The sequence below is a fragment of the Marmota marmota genome, unplaced genomic scaffold (assembly GCF_001458135.2).
Source record: "Marmota marmota marmota unplaced genomic scaffold, marMar, whole genome shotgun sequence".
In the NCBI taxonomy this organism is placed as follows: Eukaryota; Metazoa; Chordata; class Mammalia; order Rodentia; family Sciuridae; genus Marmota; species Marmota marmota.
In genome coordinates, this window is record NW_026000026.1 from 12642074 (window position 1) to 12656549 (window position 14476).

Below are 14476 nucleotides of genomic sequence, written 5' to 3' on the forward strand. Positions count from 1 at the left end.
GGGGGGGGGGGAGCTGCGTGGCCAGCACGGGGCTTGGCCTTGGGGCTGGGCACCCACCATTAGCAGGACCCCCACCCCACAGGTCTGTCCTGCCCGGCTGTCACCTGTCATCACACGCACGCTGAGGCCCACTGGCCTGCAGGCTCAGGTGCTTCCTGTGCCCAACAGGGGACCCTGCATAGTCAGTGCCCAGTGAAGCCTGCTGGCCCAGCCCCTGCCCACCACCCGTCCCACCCAGCTCCCCACTGCCCTGCGCCCAGCCCCCCCCCCACCTCCTGGAAGGGGCTTCCGTGGGCGGGGGCTCACCTTGCTCTCCACAGGACAGGCGGGCAGGGCCCGGTCAGCTGAAGTACAGCAGACGGCACCGCGGGCTTACTTGGGCCAGTGGTAGGCGCCTCCCGTCTCCGTCCTACCTTTAAACCCATTTGTTTATCTTCTCGGGTTTATTTTTCTGGGGCTTTGCTCCATCCTCACACAGTGAGTGTCCTTGAGCGTCGCTTTGGGCCAGGCGCAGAGGAGCTTGTCCAGGAGGGAACAGCGTGGCCAGTCCTGATGGCTTGTGGGAATTTTACCCTCACAGGGTGTCAGATCGAGGAGCCGGTGACAAGAGCAGAGACTCAGAAAGGGACAAGGACACTCAGGAACAGCCCTCTGGAGAAGATGTATCTGAGCAGAGACCCCTGAAGGCAACAGGGAAGGAGGCCTTGCCTCACTAGGGAGAAGCATCCAGGTCAAGGGAACCCCAGTGCAAAGGCCCTGTGGCAGGATTCCAGGTCCATTTTGAAAGTAGGTCACCAACATTCTCAGATGGATTGGATGTGGGTGGAGGAAGACAGGGCCCCAGAGGCACTAAGGTGGGGGCCTGAGCAGCTGAGCAAAGGGCAGTCCAGTGTCTCCATCTCCCCACAGTGTGCCCCTGCAGCAGTTGGCTTTTCTTCTTTGGACTTGACACCTTAAGGTCACAAGTGGCTGCCATAGCTCCAGGTGTTAAGATGGAAGCCAGGTGGGTAGAGCCCTCCTCTGCCTCCTTTCCCAGGTGCTCAGGGACCACCCCTTGCCCTTCATTGGTCAGAGCAGGTCACATGGCCGTCCCTGGCTGCAAGGGAGGCTGGGAGGGAAGGTCCTGTCTGGCTCTGCTGCTGTCCGAGCCCTGACCCTGCTGGCAGGAGAGAGCAGCTAGAGAGCGGCCGCTGGGCACAAGGCTCCGCAGGTCGTGGTGGACGACTTCCAGGTGCCAGCCCCAGAGGGAGAGGCACAGCCACGTTCTGACCAGTGGGAACACTGTGCAGAGGGGCCGTCAGCGTGGCCCTCTGCACCTCCCTACCCACCCGACTGCTCACTGAATCGGAAAAAAGAAAAAACTCAGGTGTTCAATCAACTCCGTGCCCAAACACGCCACCTCACTGCCACCCCATCATTCAGGACGCCCCAGAGGGTGCGCGGTCCCCCCCTGACCAGCACTGCGCACCGAGTGCTTGTCCTGCATTCACCGTGTGCACAGCACTGAGCTCAGGATTTAAATCTGGAGAGTGGTGTTTGGCTGTAACAGAAACCTGCCCGTCATGCCAACCGGCGGGTATGATTGTTTATTTACTTTTTTCCATGCGGGGATTCTACGAGGAGGAAGACTAATGCAGTTTTTTTGGAAGGAGTTGCAGGTACCCTCCTCCTCTTAAGCTTACTGCTTGGCTGTTCCTAGCCTATGGTATGCAGTGTGGCTGCTCCAGCTCCAGGTATCACATCGTCCTTCCAGTAAGAACGAATGGCAAAAAGAGGAAGGATGAGAGGCAACTGCTGGCTGAATCTGTCCCATTGTTTGAAGAAAATAATGGCCTTTCTTGATATCATCACATCTTATCCTCACATCTCAGCCAGCACAGGATCACACAGGCACACCTAGCTGCAAGGAAGGCAGAAGGGTGAGCCTTTTTAATTGGCACGGTGCCAGTTGTGGTAGACAGGAAAGAGGAGAAAGGACGCCAGGTCAGCAACCAGCGGCTGCCTCTGCTCACCACGAGCATCCATCCGAGGCAGGGACCATGTCCCTCACTGGACAAGGAGCCAGCAAATGGCTGCAGACCAGCTGCAGTTGCCTGGGTTCGTCTGAAAGGTTTCATTGGAACAATCGTGGTCTTTGCTTTTTTGCTTACGTATTCTCTGTGGCTGATTTTCTTTTCCTACAATGTCAGGTGAGACGTCATGACCGGGACCTTGTATCCACAGAGCCAGAACAGATTTACAGTCCCACCCTTTACAGGAAATGTTTGTCCAGCCCTGCACTGAACCCTGCGATCCACCTGTGGCCGGAACCCCCTGGGCCTGAACCAGAACCCACCACTCCCGGGTGACCCCACGGTTTCCCAAACCTTCCTGCATCTCGGGCAGAATTACTCCTCTTGCTTATCTCCTGCGTGTTGCCTCAGAGAATCCCTGAGATAACCCACAGGAAGTGTCACATCCCTGCTTTAGGATCATATCTAATCGCTAGAGACACAGAAGACATTTCCTCAGCCACGTGCAGTGGTACCTGCAATCCCAGGGCTGGGGAGGCTGAGGCAGGAGGATGGGGAGTTCAAAGCCAGCCTCAGCAACTTAGAGAGGCCCTAAGCAACTACACAAGACCCTGTTTCAAAATGAAAATAAAAAGAGCTGGGGATGCAGCTCAGAGGATAAGTGCTGCTGGGTTCAATCCCCAGGACCAAACAATAAAAAGATATTTCCTTAGTGGGCACTTCCAAATTCCTCAGGGGAAGCAGAGCTCTGCCCGTCTGGGTGCCCGGATGGAAGTCTCGCGACTCCCGCCGGCATGGAGTTGTCTTGGGGATTTTCACTCCGTATCAACCCGTCGCTCTCTGGCTAGTTCTTGTGGGTCCTCCTCCGCCTTCGTGGCTTGTTCTGCATTCAAAACAGAGAGACTTGTCCCTCTGACCCCTCTGAACTAACCCAGGAGCCTGAACGAAAGTGGCTCTGGACTGTACTAGGCCCTGCCCAGCCCGCGTAGCCGGCAGCTTGCAGGATGACCATCTGGACATCTGAACAGAGAACTCAGAGGTCACTCAAAAGGAGCCTCCAGAACCCAGTCCCCCCTCAAGACCTCCCCTTTGCCAATACAGGGACGGCCAATGCCATCCAGAACTGACTTAGAAAATTTTAAATGACGTCTTTTGGGTGATCTGCCCGGAAAATGATTGACACTGACCTTGTCGCCTGACCCACAGAGCTGGCCGCAAACCCCCACTTTCCCCTGTGACACCCAAGCAGCTCCCCTCTGGGGTAATTCTGCATCCGGAAGGTTCTGGAGGTTCACCACCAACGCCCCCGCCTGTTGGCACTTCTCGGCAGCAGAAAATCCTGACCACGGCGCTTCCAGGGCAGGCCCTGGAACTCCACGGTCCTCTCCTTCCACAGGCATCTGCCCCGTGGGCACTGTCCCCACAGACGGGAGCAGCGTCCAAATCAGGACTCGAGTGGGGGCTCTGTGCACACAGACGATCACCCCGAGCTCCTCGCGGGGAGACGGAGCTCCAGCTTCCAGGGGCTTCCGAAGGCTTTTAATAGAAAACACTTGGGCCTAATAAAAAGGCCTCTGCCTGTGTTTTGCTTCAGCCGTAAATTATCTGCTCCAAGGATCTGTCCAGACAGCTCTGCCGAGGCCAGGACTCGGAGACCCGGCTGGACTCGGCTTTGCTGCTTGGTCCACATAGATTTTCAGCTGCTGCGTCCAAACTGCAGCCGGGGGACAATAAGAACAAAACTTCTTTTGTTCTGATGAAACTGTGTTTAATGGTGCCTTCCAGGCTGGGCCTCAGCGGACGCTCAACAAGGCCGCTCATTGAGACGCCCTGAAAGAGCCAAGCTGGGCAGGGCGCGAGGGAGCCCACGGGAGGGGCCGCGGCCCTTTGCTCAGCCTTGGTGGTCCCGCCACAGAGGAGAGCGGGCCCTTTTGTTTGTCTAAGATGGAAAAGGGGAAGGGCTTGGGTGAGGCGAGGACTGTCCCTCGAATTTCAATAATTAGTGCCTGTAAAGTGTTAGTGCCTTGCACGCACACACCAAGGCACGCACGCACGCACGCCCGTGACGCCAGACGTCGTCTGGAGGGACAGGGGTTCCCAGAAACTGCCCGGGCAGGTCTGTGAAGTGGAGCAACATGTGTGGCCTGCCCCGCTCTCGACCATGCGGGGAGTCACGCCGCCTCCTTTGTCTGGAGGCCTTGGGCTCAGGAAGACCCTGGAGCCCAGAGGGAGGAAAAGGCCCTGGGCACTGGCCACCCCTGCACTGGGCCAGGAGCTGGCCTCCTGCTCCACACCCCACGAAGCCCTGGTGGGCAGAGGTCCATCATCGAGGGCCTCCAGGTGGCACCTGAAAGCTAGTGGCCACGTGGACCAGAGACGATTGCCCCTGTAATTGCCAGTGAGGTTCCTAGTGTGCCCCGTGCCTCACAGGAGTGACATCTAGGTGGATGTCCCCAGCAGGGCATGATCGTGCCCCACAGAGGATGTGTGCCATGGTCTGGGGACATTTTGGGTGTCACGGTAGGAAGAGGGCGTCTACGGGGTGGGGGTGGGGACGCTGGTAACGCACTGAGAGGCAGAGGACAGCCCCCAACAGCGAGGGGTCTGCCCACACGTCCACAGGGCTGGGGCCGAGAACCTGGGCTGGAGGAGGTGCCCAGACCCTTCAAAGCACCCGCCGACCTCAGGGTGGAAGGACCTGGAGCCTCGGGGCTCGGAGGTCAGGGAAGGCCAAGTTGCCTTCTGACCCCCAGAAGCGCATCTCCCTCCCAGACGCCTCGGACCACGGGCAGCCTGTGGCTCTCAGAAGAAAGGCTTTGGGGTTCACCTGTATGTGGCACTAAATCTTCTTCAATTACACAGGGAGATGGAGCCAAATTCACGTTACGATACTTCACCATCTCTGAGAGGGATAAATCACGCGGAGCCGTGTCCTGTGAAGTCCGTAAGTGACGGGGGCTCACGTGGACTCTGCGGGGGCAGCGCTGGCCCTTCACCAAGCTCTGCTCGGGCTCAGCCTCCCCCGCGACCCCGGAGACGCACCTGCTTCCACTGCCAGGGACCGTCTGCAATGGAACCTGCGTCGTACTTGACACATTGATTTATTCACCACCCTCTGTTCCTCCAGGAAGCTCCGGGAAGGCTGTAGGGGAGGGTTTTGAACAGAGCGGGGTGAGATGCAGCGTCCAAGTCCCAGGCATGGGACCCCCAGCAGCCGTGCCCCTCGCTGCCTCTCGGCTCCACACCTGGGATCCCTCATCCCTTCAAAGGGAGTGAGAAAGGCCCCCCTCCTGGGGTCCAGGGAGTGGACCACAGTGTCCACTGCTGGGCACACTCCTGACCCCGAGACATGGTCAACAGGTGTTGGCTGCTTTGAGGGTGTAGCCGCTCCTCTGCAGGCTCCAGGGGACCTGGAGTGCTGGGGCCCACCCTGGTGGGTTGTTGGGGCCCGGCCTCTCCACACCCACGGACCACAGGTCCCGAAGGCGCTGGTGAGGGAAAGTGGAAGGTATCTGCGCCAGGCACGCGGTAGCACTTGATGGATGCTCGAGGAAGGCGCGAGGGTGAAGAGAACTTTGCCGGTGAGGGAGCTGGGCTTCTAGAACCTTCTCTGCAGTCAAGTTGGTTTCCCTCCTGCATGTCGGGCCCACCAACATGTCCCACTGCCTTGACCTCAGGAGATGCTGGCTCTGCCCACTTCCTCCACCCGCAGGGTTCTGGCTACCTGTGCCTGGACAGCAGCCAGGCATCCACCCCGGCCCTTCAAGTCCCACACTGCAGTCCACACCTGCCCCGCTGTCTGACTGCCCTTCCCTCTCTTGACCCACTCCAGATCTCCAGCTGCCCTGACCCCTCCTCCAACATCACCGCGCAGACCTCCCTATCAAAACAGCCCCACTTCCCCTGCCCTCCAGGGGCTGCCCCTCTGCCCTACCTTTCCTTGACCTGCTGGGCTTTCTCTCCAGCCTCAGCGAGTGGACAGTGACTTCCTCATCACCACATTTGTTAAAAACCAGCAAAACCTCCATAAACATTTCCTGAACAAATGAAGGCAAATACCCGATGCTTGACTGATAGGCGGTCAAGGGCCCAGACTCTGAAGCCAGGCTGGCTGCTCTGGCCCCCGGGGACCACGCCTGGCCCGTGCCCTGGGCCCCAGGAGCCTTGGTTTCCTGTTCCACACACAGGGGCAGACCCACAACTTCTGCTTGCGGCGGGGACTCGGGAGCATGCACAGATGTGCCACTGTGGCCTTGGTGGCTGCTGCGGAAGCTCCATTCACGGGCACGTGCCCAACTCCAGCCCGCCACACACCCTGCTCACCGCCCGGGCAGGACCTATGGAAGTGCCGCCCTCCAGCTGACCTTCCAAGGTGTTGGTGGGGCTGCCTCCACCCGGGCACAGGCTCTGTGGGTCTTGCAGATAAGTAAGATTACAGTCCAGCAAGCGCACAGGGCATGTCCCCATGGACACAGGACCCGAGAAGCCGGAGCCGGCCCTGGGTCAGAATCCTGCTTGACTCTCGCTGGGTCCCTTCGTCCCCTTAGACGTCAGCCCATGAGGCCTCCTTCTCCCCCAGGGCAAAGAGGAGGCACCTGCCAGCAAGGAGCCAGCCCAGGGCAATGGCAGGGTGATAGGAAGAGGTGCCCCCCAAAACGGGCCGTCCACGGGCAGATCCCACGTTTCCTCCCTCCCTCTCTTCCTCCTTCTTTCCCTTCTTTCCCTTCATTTTTTAATTAAACAACGACAGGATTCCTTTCCTCGGGGCTCCACAGGGGGCGAAATCACTTAGCAACCCGAATTATTTTCGACTCAATAACTTCCCAGGCGTGGGGAGGCCCGCGCAGTGGGGAGCAGGCTGGCCAGCGCTCAGGGCAGGCCGGGCGCCGAGGCATCTGACCAAATGCCTCTCATACTTTCCCTCGCCCTGGTAAGGGCCTTTGTCTGGAGTCCACCTTCCTCTCCCTGATAATCCTGAGTGACTGCAGTCCACCGCGGCTGGCGGCTGGCTGGGGCTTCAAAGGCTCGAGGGCTTCGAATTCCAACCCTTCAACTACTCTTTCCTTCCTTTTGTGCCTCTCAGACACACCTAGAGAAGATAGTGGACATATAAATTCATCTCCAAATTAAAAAGAAACGGGGAGATGTGTTGCTGGCTGCAGTGATCAGTGGGGTCAGGTCAGTGTGGACGGTTTCCAGCAGCAAAGCCGCATAGATCAGTGTGGCCCCCCCTGCAATGACAAGGTGGCCAGTTTGCTGCTGCCAAATGGTCCCCAGAAATGAGGCCCAACCCTGACCATGACCAGGCACTGGGCAGAGCCCTTCCTAGAGATACACACTCACTGAGCCTGGGACCACCCTGGAAGGCAGATGCCAAGACATCCAGTGGAGCAGCTGAAGCCCAGAGAGGTTAAGCAGCTTACTATGGGTCACACAGCTCCATAGTGACCTGGGCCCCAAACATGGTTCGCTTCCAAAGCCTCCCTCCCTCCCCAAGTCTGTTCCTCCCACTGAAGGACTAACATGTTCTGAGCAAGGAGCTATAAATCAAGACGGAGTATCTACTTTGAAGTGCTGCCGTGGTGATTCAATGAGATAAAGGGCATGAGAGATTTGGTTCGAGATTCTGTAAGAAGCACTTGCCCATTTCCTGCCTCTCCCAACTGGCAAGACACATTTGTAAATACCGAAGGCAAAGATTCAGACAGATTAAGGCTCAAACTGGACACACATCACTGACTGGCCGTGTGACCTTGGCAGAGTCTCTGTCTTAACCCTTCCTGAGCCTCGCTTCTCCTTACCTGGGAAACAGGACCCTGCAGCCTGGGGGAGGAGGAGGCGCACAGGGTGGAACTGGGAGCTGGGCAGGCCCCGTGGCAGCTGAAGAGACCCGCAGGGACGTGACATTGGCAGCAGGTCCCCTGTGCTAGGCAGGTGGAAGTCTGAGCTGCCCCGCAGGTCGCAGCTCTTCTCTCCCTGAACCCTGGCCACAACCCAAGAACAAAGTCCACTTTACAGGTGGGGAAACTGAGGCTCGGAGAGGAGGAGTCGCTTCTCCAAGGCACACAGCAAGGGCAGGGCAAAGAGCATGCCAACCCAGGCCAGTCCAAAGCACCGCGACCCACTTTCCAACTCCAGTGGTCACTTGCTCCGAGGTGGTCAGTTGTTCCGAGGTGGTCTTTCTGCCCTGTTTCCATCCATTAACGTTCAGTCAGCCTATTACACGTCAGCCGCAGGGCCCCCAGCCCCGTCCTCAGACGGCACAGTGGTGGTGCTTGTCGGGCAGAAGATTCAGTAAGCAGCAGACTGTGGGGACCTCTGGGTTCTTTAAACACCCACACCCCACAACACAGCCGGCCCGCGAATCCCCCCAACAGGGAACAACCCCGATTCCTGGGCTCTCCAGAGTGCCCGTCCCTCCCGATGCTCCTGGCTGTGTGGCGGCCGGGGACCCTGTCACGCTAGTGAGTCATTTTAATCGTTGTCTTGGCAGAAACCCTCACCACCTTTTGTGCACCGCGGAGGTTCCTGGGGTTCTACCTAAATGGCTAAGGAGGTAATAAACGCCTATCAGCTCCGCGGAGGCCTGCTAATCCCTCCAAACCGTAAATCATAGGAGGATTATTACTATCCCGATCAATTAACCCTGGGAGGAGATGGGGAGGCCAGGGGTGGGGGCTGTCTGTCCCACAGGCTGGGGCTTCTCCAGGGCATGGAGTCACTGATGGCTGGACAGAGCATGTTGGGAGTGGCCACCTCCCACCCAGGCCAGGTGCTGCCGTGCCACCAGGGCTAGCACGAGTCTCTTCCTGCAAACCCCCGCCGTGCTTCTGCGAAGGTGCCTGGTGCTTCTCTGGGCCACAGGGGAGAAGGGAACAGTGGGCCTGCTCGCCCTCGGGACACTTCCTGAGGCTCCAGAGAGCCAGGCCAGCTGTCCAGGTCCAGTCTGCTGCTCTGTCTCCAGGATGCTCGCCCAAGCAAGGAGCCACCGTGGCCCGGCCAGGCTGGGTGCTCCGAGGGACCTCTACCAGGAGGTGACTTCACCTGGGGGGCTGTGATGCTTCTGATGCATCAACATGACCAGCCAAACCACACTTCCCAGGGTCCTCTTCGCTAAGTGTCTGCTGTGACAGTTCCAAAAATGCAGGGGCTTAACCTACAGGAGTGTTTCATTCCCATGGTCCTGGAGGCTGGGCTCAAAATCAAGATGTTGGCAGGGCCGGGATCCCTGCAGAACTCTGCAGGCAGGTCCTTCCGGCCTCTTCCAGCTTCAGAAGCCCAGTGAGACTGGCTGGTGGCTGCTGGCTCTGCCTCCTTCCTGGGCTGCCCACCGTCTTCCCTCTGCATGTGCCCAGGTCCAAATGCCCTGCTCCTCAGGAGGAACACAGGGCTGTTGGATCAAGGGCCGTCCTGCCCTGATTCTCCTCATTAACTCAACGGACTACACGTGCACCCAGACTACTTCCAAATCCTGAGGTGCTGGGGGTTAGAACCCCCACATCTTTTGACGCACTTCAGAGAGATTCCTGGATGAGGCCTGGAGGGTGAAGTGGAGACTTGGCTGAATTCTGTGGTTCCCAGCATCTCTGCTTATCCTTGATTTTACTTTCCACCGTTTTGGTTACCTGCAGTCAACCATGATCTGAAAATCCAAAATGGAAAACTTCCGAAATGAACAATTCACAAGTTCTCATTTTGTGAGCAGCTTCTTGATGTCTCTCACCATCCTGTTCTGTTCAGCCTGAGAAGTGAATTGTGCCTTTGTCCAGTGTATCCGTGCTGTATATACTGCCTGCCCGTTAGTCGCTTAGTGGCAGTCTCAGTTGTCAGACCGACTGCCCTGGTATCACTTGTGTTCAAGTAGCCCATATTTCACTTAATAATGTCTCCAAAGTGCAAGAATAGTGATGCTGACAATTTGGATATACCAAAGAGAAGCGACAAGGTGCTTTAATTTAAAAAGATCAAAGATCATCAGAGGCATGTATGTACAGGAAACAGCATAGGATATACAGCATTTGGTACTGTCCGTGGTTTCTGGCAACCACTGGGGCTCTCAGAGTGCATCCCCACAGAAAAGGAGTGGTGACCAGATCTGCTGGCCCAGCCCCTTGGTCCCCAGCAGCTGGGCTGATATTGATCTATCTTCTCTAGCTCCTCCTGCAGCTTTTCAAAACCCTGTGCAGGTATGTGATCAGCTTCATGATGCAGGGGCCAGGACACCCTCTGCACCACAGTCAGAGGCCACAGGAGCTGGCCTGGGCTTTGCCCCAATTCTCTTGGGCTGCAGCCCAAACCTGTAGGCTGCAGCTTGTCCCCACTCTGCCTCTGCCCTCCCTTCCTGTCCGTGGTCTGGACCTTGAGCCACTGTTCTGACCCGTGCTCTCGGAGACCCTTCTGCTTTGCACTCTCCTCCCAACACCCCCAGGCACCGCACCTGCCCCACACGCTGCTCTGCCTGCAGGTGTAGGGACAGAAGTACCCAGTGTCACGGCCCACAGTCCACCACCAATGATTGAAAGTGCAGTCCCTGCCTCTGGGCTGGTCCAGTTCTACAGGGTGTCCACAGCCCGGAGCTCCTCAGGGGTCAGGCCAGGCTGGGATTGTGCCTAGGATCAGGCGGCATGGCTGAGCTTCCTCCTTCCCCTGACCTGTTCCCCGGCCCCAGCATGTGAACCGGTGGCTCAGGGTCTGCTTGGGGAACTGACTGATGCAGAGACATGCAGCACAGCCCTTCGGAACAGCATGTCAGGAGGCAGACTGTGCTAGGTGTTTGGAAGCCAAGTTCAGGGGTATCCGTGAGCCAGTGTGTGCATTTTGGGGACTCACCTGGGCTGGGGCTACAGGATTCATGGGGCCAGTAGGTCTGGCCACCCAGGTTGCCCTGCCCATGGGACCAGTGGGGACTGGAATCAAGCCCACTGAGATTGTTGGGAGGTACAAACAACTTTGATTATTAACTTTTTATTTTGGAAACAATTTTAGGTTTACAGTAAATTTGCAAAAATCATCCCAAGTTTCTGTGCACCCCTCACCCCCTTTCCCCCGGTTTGTACATCATCTCGTTCAAGGGCATCTTGTTAAAAAATTCGTGCTGAGGCATCTGTGGGAGCAGCTGTGCTCGGCCACAAGGAGCGGTGAGCTGGGGGGAAGGTCATCTCAGCTGAGGGGTGGGAAGGTTAGCCAGAGGGTGGATCCTGCCTTCCCCAGAGGGTGACGGTGTCTGCAGAGGAGGAGGACCTGAAGAGAGTGGGGAGCACGCTGTGGTCTGCTGGGCGCAGCTAGAGGTGGGGTGAGGGACAGCAGGGGTGGTGTGAGGCAGACCCAGCCTCCCGCAGGCAGGGGGACCCTTGGCCAGTTCTCAGGGTCCATCTTCATTCCAAGGGAATGAGTGAAGACGGAGTCCAAGACTCCACAAAGATACTAAGAACCTGCTGAGGACCCAGGTTCCCAGGACAGACTTGGGACAGGGCATGGGCTCAGCTCCCGGTTGCATCAGGCCAGGTGCTGCTGGTGCAGGCACAAGGCCACCAGGAGCCTCGGGCCTTCCCGCCTTTCCTCCGAGCCATCCCAGGCCCAGCACCTTCCTCTGGCCCACCTCAGGGCGACTCCACCCGCCTCCTTCTTCAGTGGCTGGGAACAAGGCCACTTCCTGGTGCCGGGCCCTCCTGGAGGTGTCTTGGTTGTCACTCCCACTTGGTCCTTAGAAAGGAGCCTGTCTGCTTCCTGCTAAGCCTTCAGGGCGGTCGGTCCTCTTCTCAGCCCAGGTACACGTGTGGATAGCCAGGGGACATCTGGGGAGGAGGGCTGATCTCATTAGCCAGTAAAGCAATTGGCACTGGGGTGTGAGTGACCAGTTCCCCTGAGGAGGACCTACAGGCCACAGAAGAGCCACCGGGAGTCAGGGAGGGCAGGCAGGGGACGGCCCCAGCACTGCTGGGACAGGGCTGACCTTGTTATCTCCAAGCACAGCCCCTGCTGCCTCCTCACCTCTGGGGTTCTCACCTGGCCTCCCCCTACTGCCCCAGGACATCAGAGCCTCACTCTGGAGCCGTTTGCTGCCCAACTCTGACATCTGGGCCCAGCCACCCTCCAGGGCATCATCACTGTCATCCACGATGACCCCAAATTCCTAAGGACAATCAGGGAGTGACAGAGGGAGGGGTGCTTCAAATAAATGGCCATGGACATCTTAAAATCACCATCACGTAAAGTGTTTCTAATTTAGATATTAAACGGATGCCATACCCCCAAATCCCCTTGTACCCGCTGGGTGGCCTTGAGCACTTAACTTCTGTGCCTGGGTTTCCTCCGAAAGGTGGGCTCATGACAGCCCCCACCCAGCAGGCTGGCTGGAGGATCCCAATGGCCTGATTCAAATAAATAAATAAAGCCCCGGTCACCGTGAGCTGCACTTCTCAGTGCCCTGCTTTGATGGGGGGTGGGAGATGGCCATTGGCAGAAGCACACTTGGATGCCATCTTTCTGGAAGTCTGTTGGTCCACGAGCCCAAGTCGAAACCTACCTTACCAGCTACGTGATCTCACCTGACCTCCCGGCTCTGTGCCTCAGTTTGCCCGGGCCGGAGCAAGCGCTGGGTGAATATTATCACTCCTACTTCACCAGGGACTCTATTTTTCCAATTCTGATTTCAGCGTTACCTTTTTCAATTCCTCAAATACTCTCTAACACAGTATTAGGCTGGCCGGTGTGGCAGTGCCTGGGAGAGCAAGGCTTCGGCACCACCTGAATACCTACCCCTAGGGCCGTGCCGCAGCTCCTCCACACCGTGGGATTCTCTGCAGCTGTTGACAAAGAAGGGGTCAGTTTGGAATGACATTCGAGGTGTGCCTGAAGTGGACGGGAGGAAACCAAGCAACGTGCAGGGTGCTGTCCCTTTTTTTGTTTAAAAAAAAAAAAAAGTCATCAGGAGAGGCAGGGAAATTCCCAAACAGCCCATTTCTGGAGAAAAGGATCTGCTTCCTACATTCACATGTCCACAGGTTTATCAGGAGGACATAGGACTTCCGTAATCTAAAAATAACACCATCAAGACAGCGGGCAGGAGAAGGGCTTCGGTGGTGCTGCCTAGAGAGGGTGGGAGGACGCCTGGCCGGGAGAGCTGGCCACAGAGGTCAGATTCCACTGCAGTGACCTGGAAGGGTTGTCACATACCGTTCAGAGGGACGCTCAAGTGCCAAGTGTGGCTTTACATGGGTGACCCGAGGGCCGGGCTGGGAGATGGTCTGCTGGCCAGAGGTGCAGGCGATCAAGAGTGGGATCGCGGTGCCACCAGCCCACCTGGGCCACCTACTGAGATCATGGATGCTCCAACCATGGTGTCTTTGGGTCTGGAGCGACAGACGGGTTCCTCCACTCTGGGGTGCCACCAGCCACCCCTCCTTCCCCGTCCCTCACACAGCATTCTCAGCCATGCTGAGTTCATGCAATGACACGGGCCCTGTGGGTCATGGGCACTGAGGATGTCATCGTGGGTCCCCCCGGGGGGGCCTCAAGCGTGCTGAACCCTTGCTGTGTTCCTTACACTGCACCCTAGAACAAGCCTGTGGGTGGCAGTCAAGAACCTGAAGAGCCACACAAATCAGAAATGGTGAAATTCACAAATTTGAATATCTTGGGGTTCCTGGTACAATTGTCAGAAACTGTAAATGCTGGAATTTCAACTCACTGTCTGTTGAAATCATCACAAAACAAAACAATAAGTAAACCAATCAATGAACAAGAACGTCCTTGCTGGAGAAGCTCCTCAGAGATTCATCTTGTTGCCCAACATTTTTACCAAGTGCCTTTGCCACCCAGCGACCTGTCCACCTGCTCTAGGCCCCGAGAGGCTGCCAGGACTTCAAACAGCTCCAACACCTCCCAGGACTTCAACTAGTGTTTTATATATATTTTATTTTATTATTTTGTGTGTTTGGGGGATGGAATCCAGGAGGGTTCTACATTCCCAGCCCTTTTTTATTGTGAGATTTCTCACTAAGTTGCAGAGGCTGACCTCCAACTTCCAGTCCTCCTGCCTCAGCCTCCCAAGTAGCTGGAATGACAGGTATACACCACTGCTTCCAGCTTCAATTAGTGTTTTGAAGTGAATGCAAGAATGAGTGAGTGGCTGTGAACAAGGATCTTTCACATGCACTTGCCATACCGAAAGTTTACTTTAAAATTCCTAGATCAAAACCTAGTTGATGTATTTCGATGAGTTGGGAAAGGGAACACACTTGTCCTAAACATGACCACACATTTTCAAAAACGTAAATGAGTGTACAACATAATTCTCCACCCTGATCCTTTAAAACCTTAGTCTATTGAGCTTCAGGTTTATCTGAAGCCTTTCACAATATCATTTAAAACTATACTTCCTTATACTGGTGTCTAGAACTTATTCTGAAACAAGCCCAGAAGGTAAGATGGAGTGACAGGTGGGCAGAGAGACGGGGAGGGAG

General features: G+C 56.7%; 1 long non-coding RNA gene across 2 annotated transcripts in view; it reads right to left on the minus strand.

The window, feature by feature from the left end:
* Positions 1-3735, minus strand: part of LOC125618974 — a 6544-nt gene extending 2809 nt beyond the window's left edge. Inside the window, exons 1-3 of one of the 2 annotated variants that reach the window (XR_007350385.1) lie at positions 3200-3735; positions 2013-2895; positions 307-1900 (exon numbers count right to left, since the gene is read on the minus strand). This is a non-coding gene — a long non-coding RNA (uncharacterized LOC125618974). Of the gene's footprint in view, positions 1-306; positions 2896-3199 lie in introns of both variants that reach the window. The other variant, XR_007350384.1, reaches the window with a different exon arrangement.
* Between the last annotated feature and the right edge of the window lie 10741 nt (positions 3736-14476).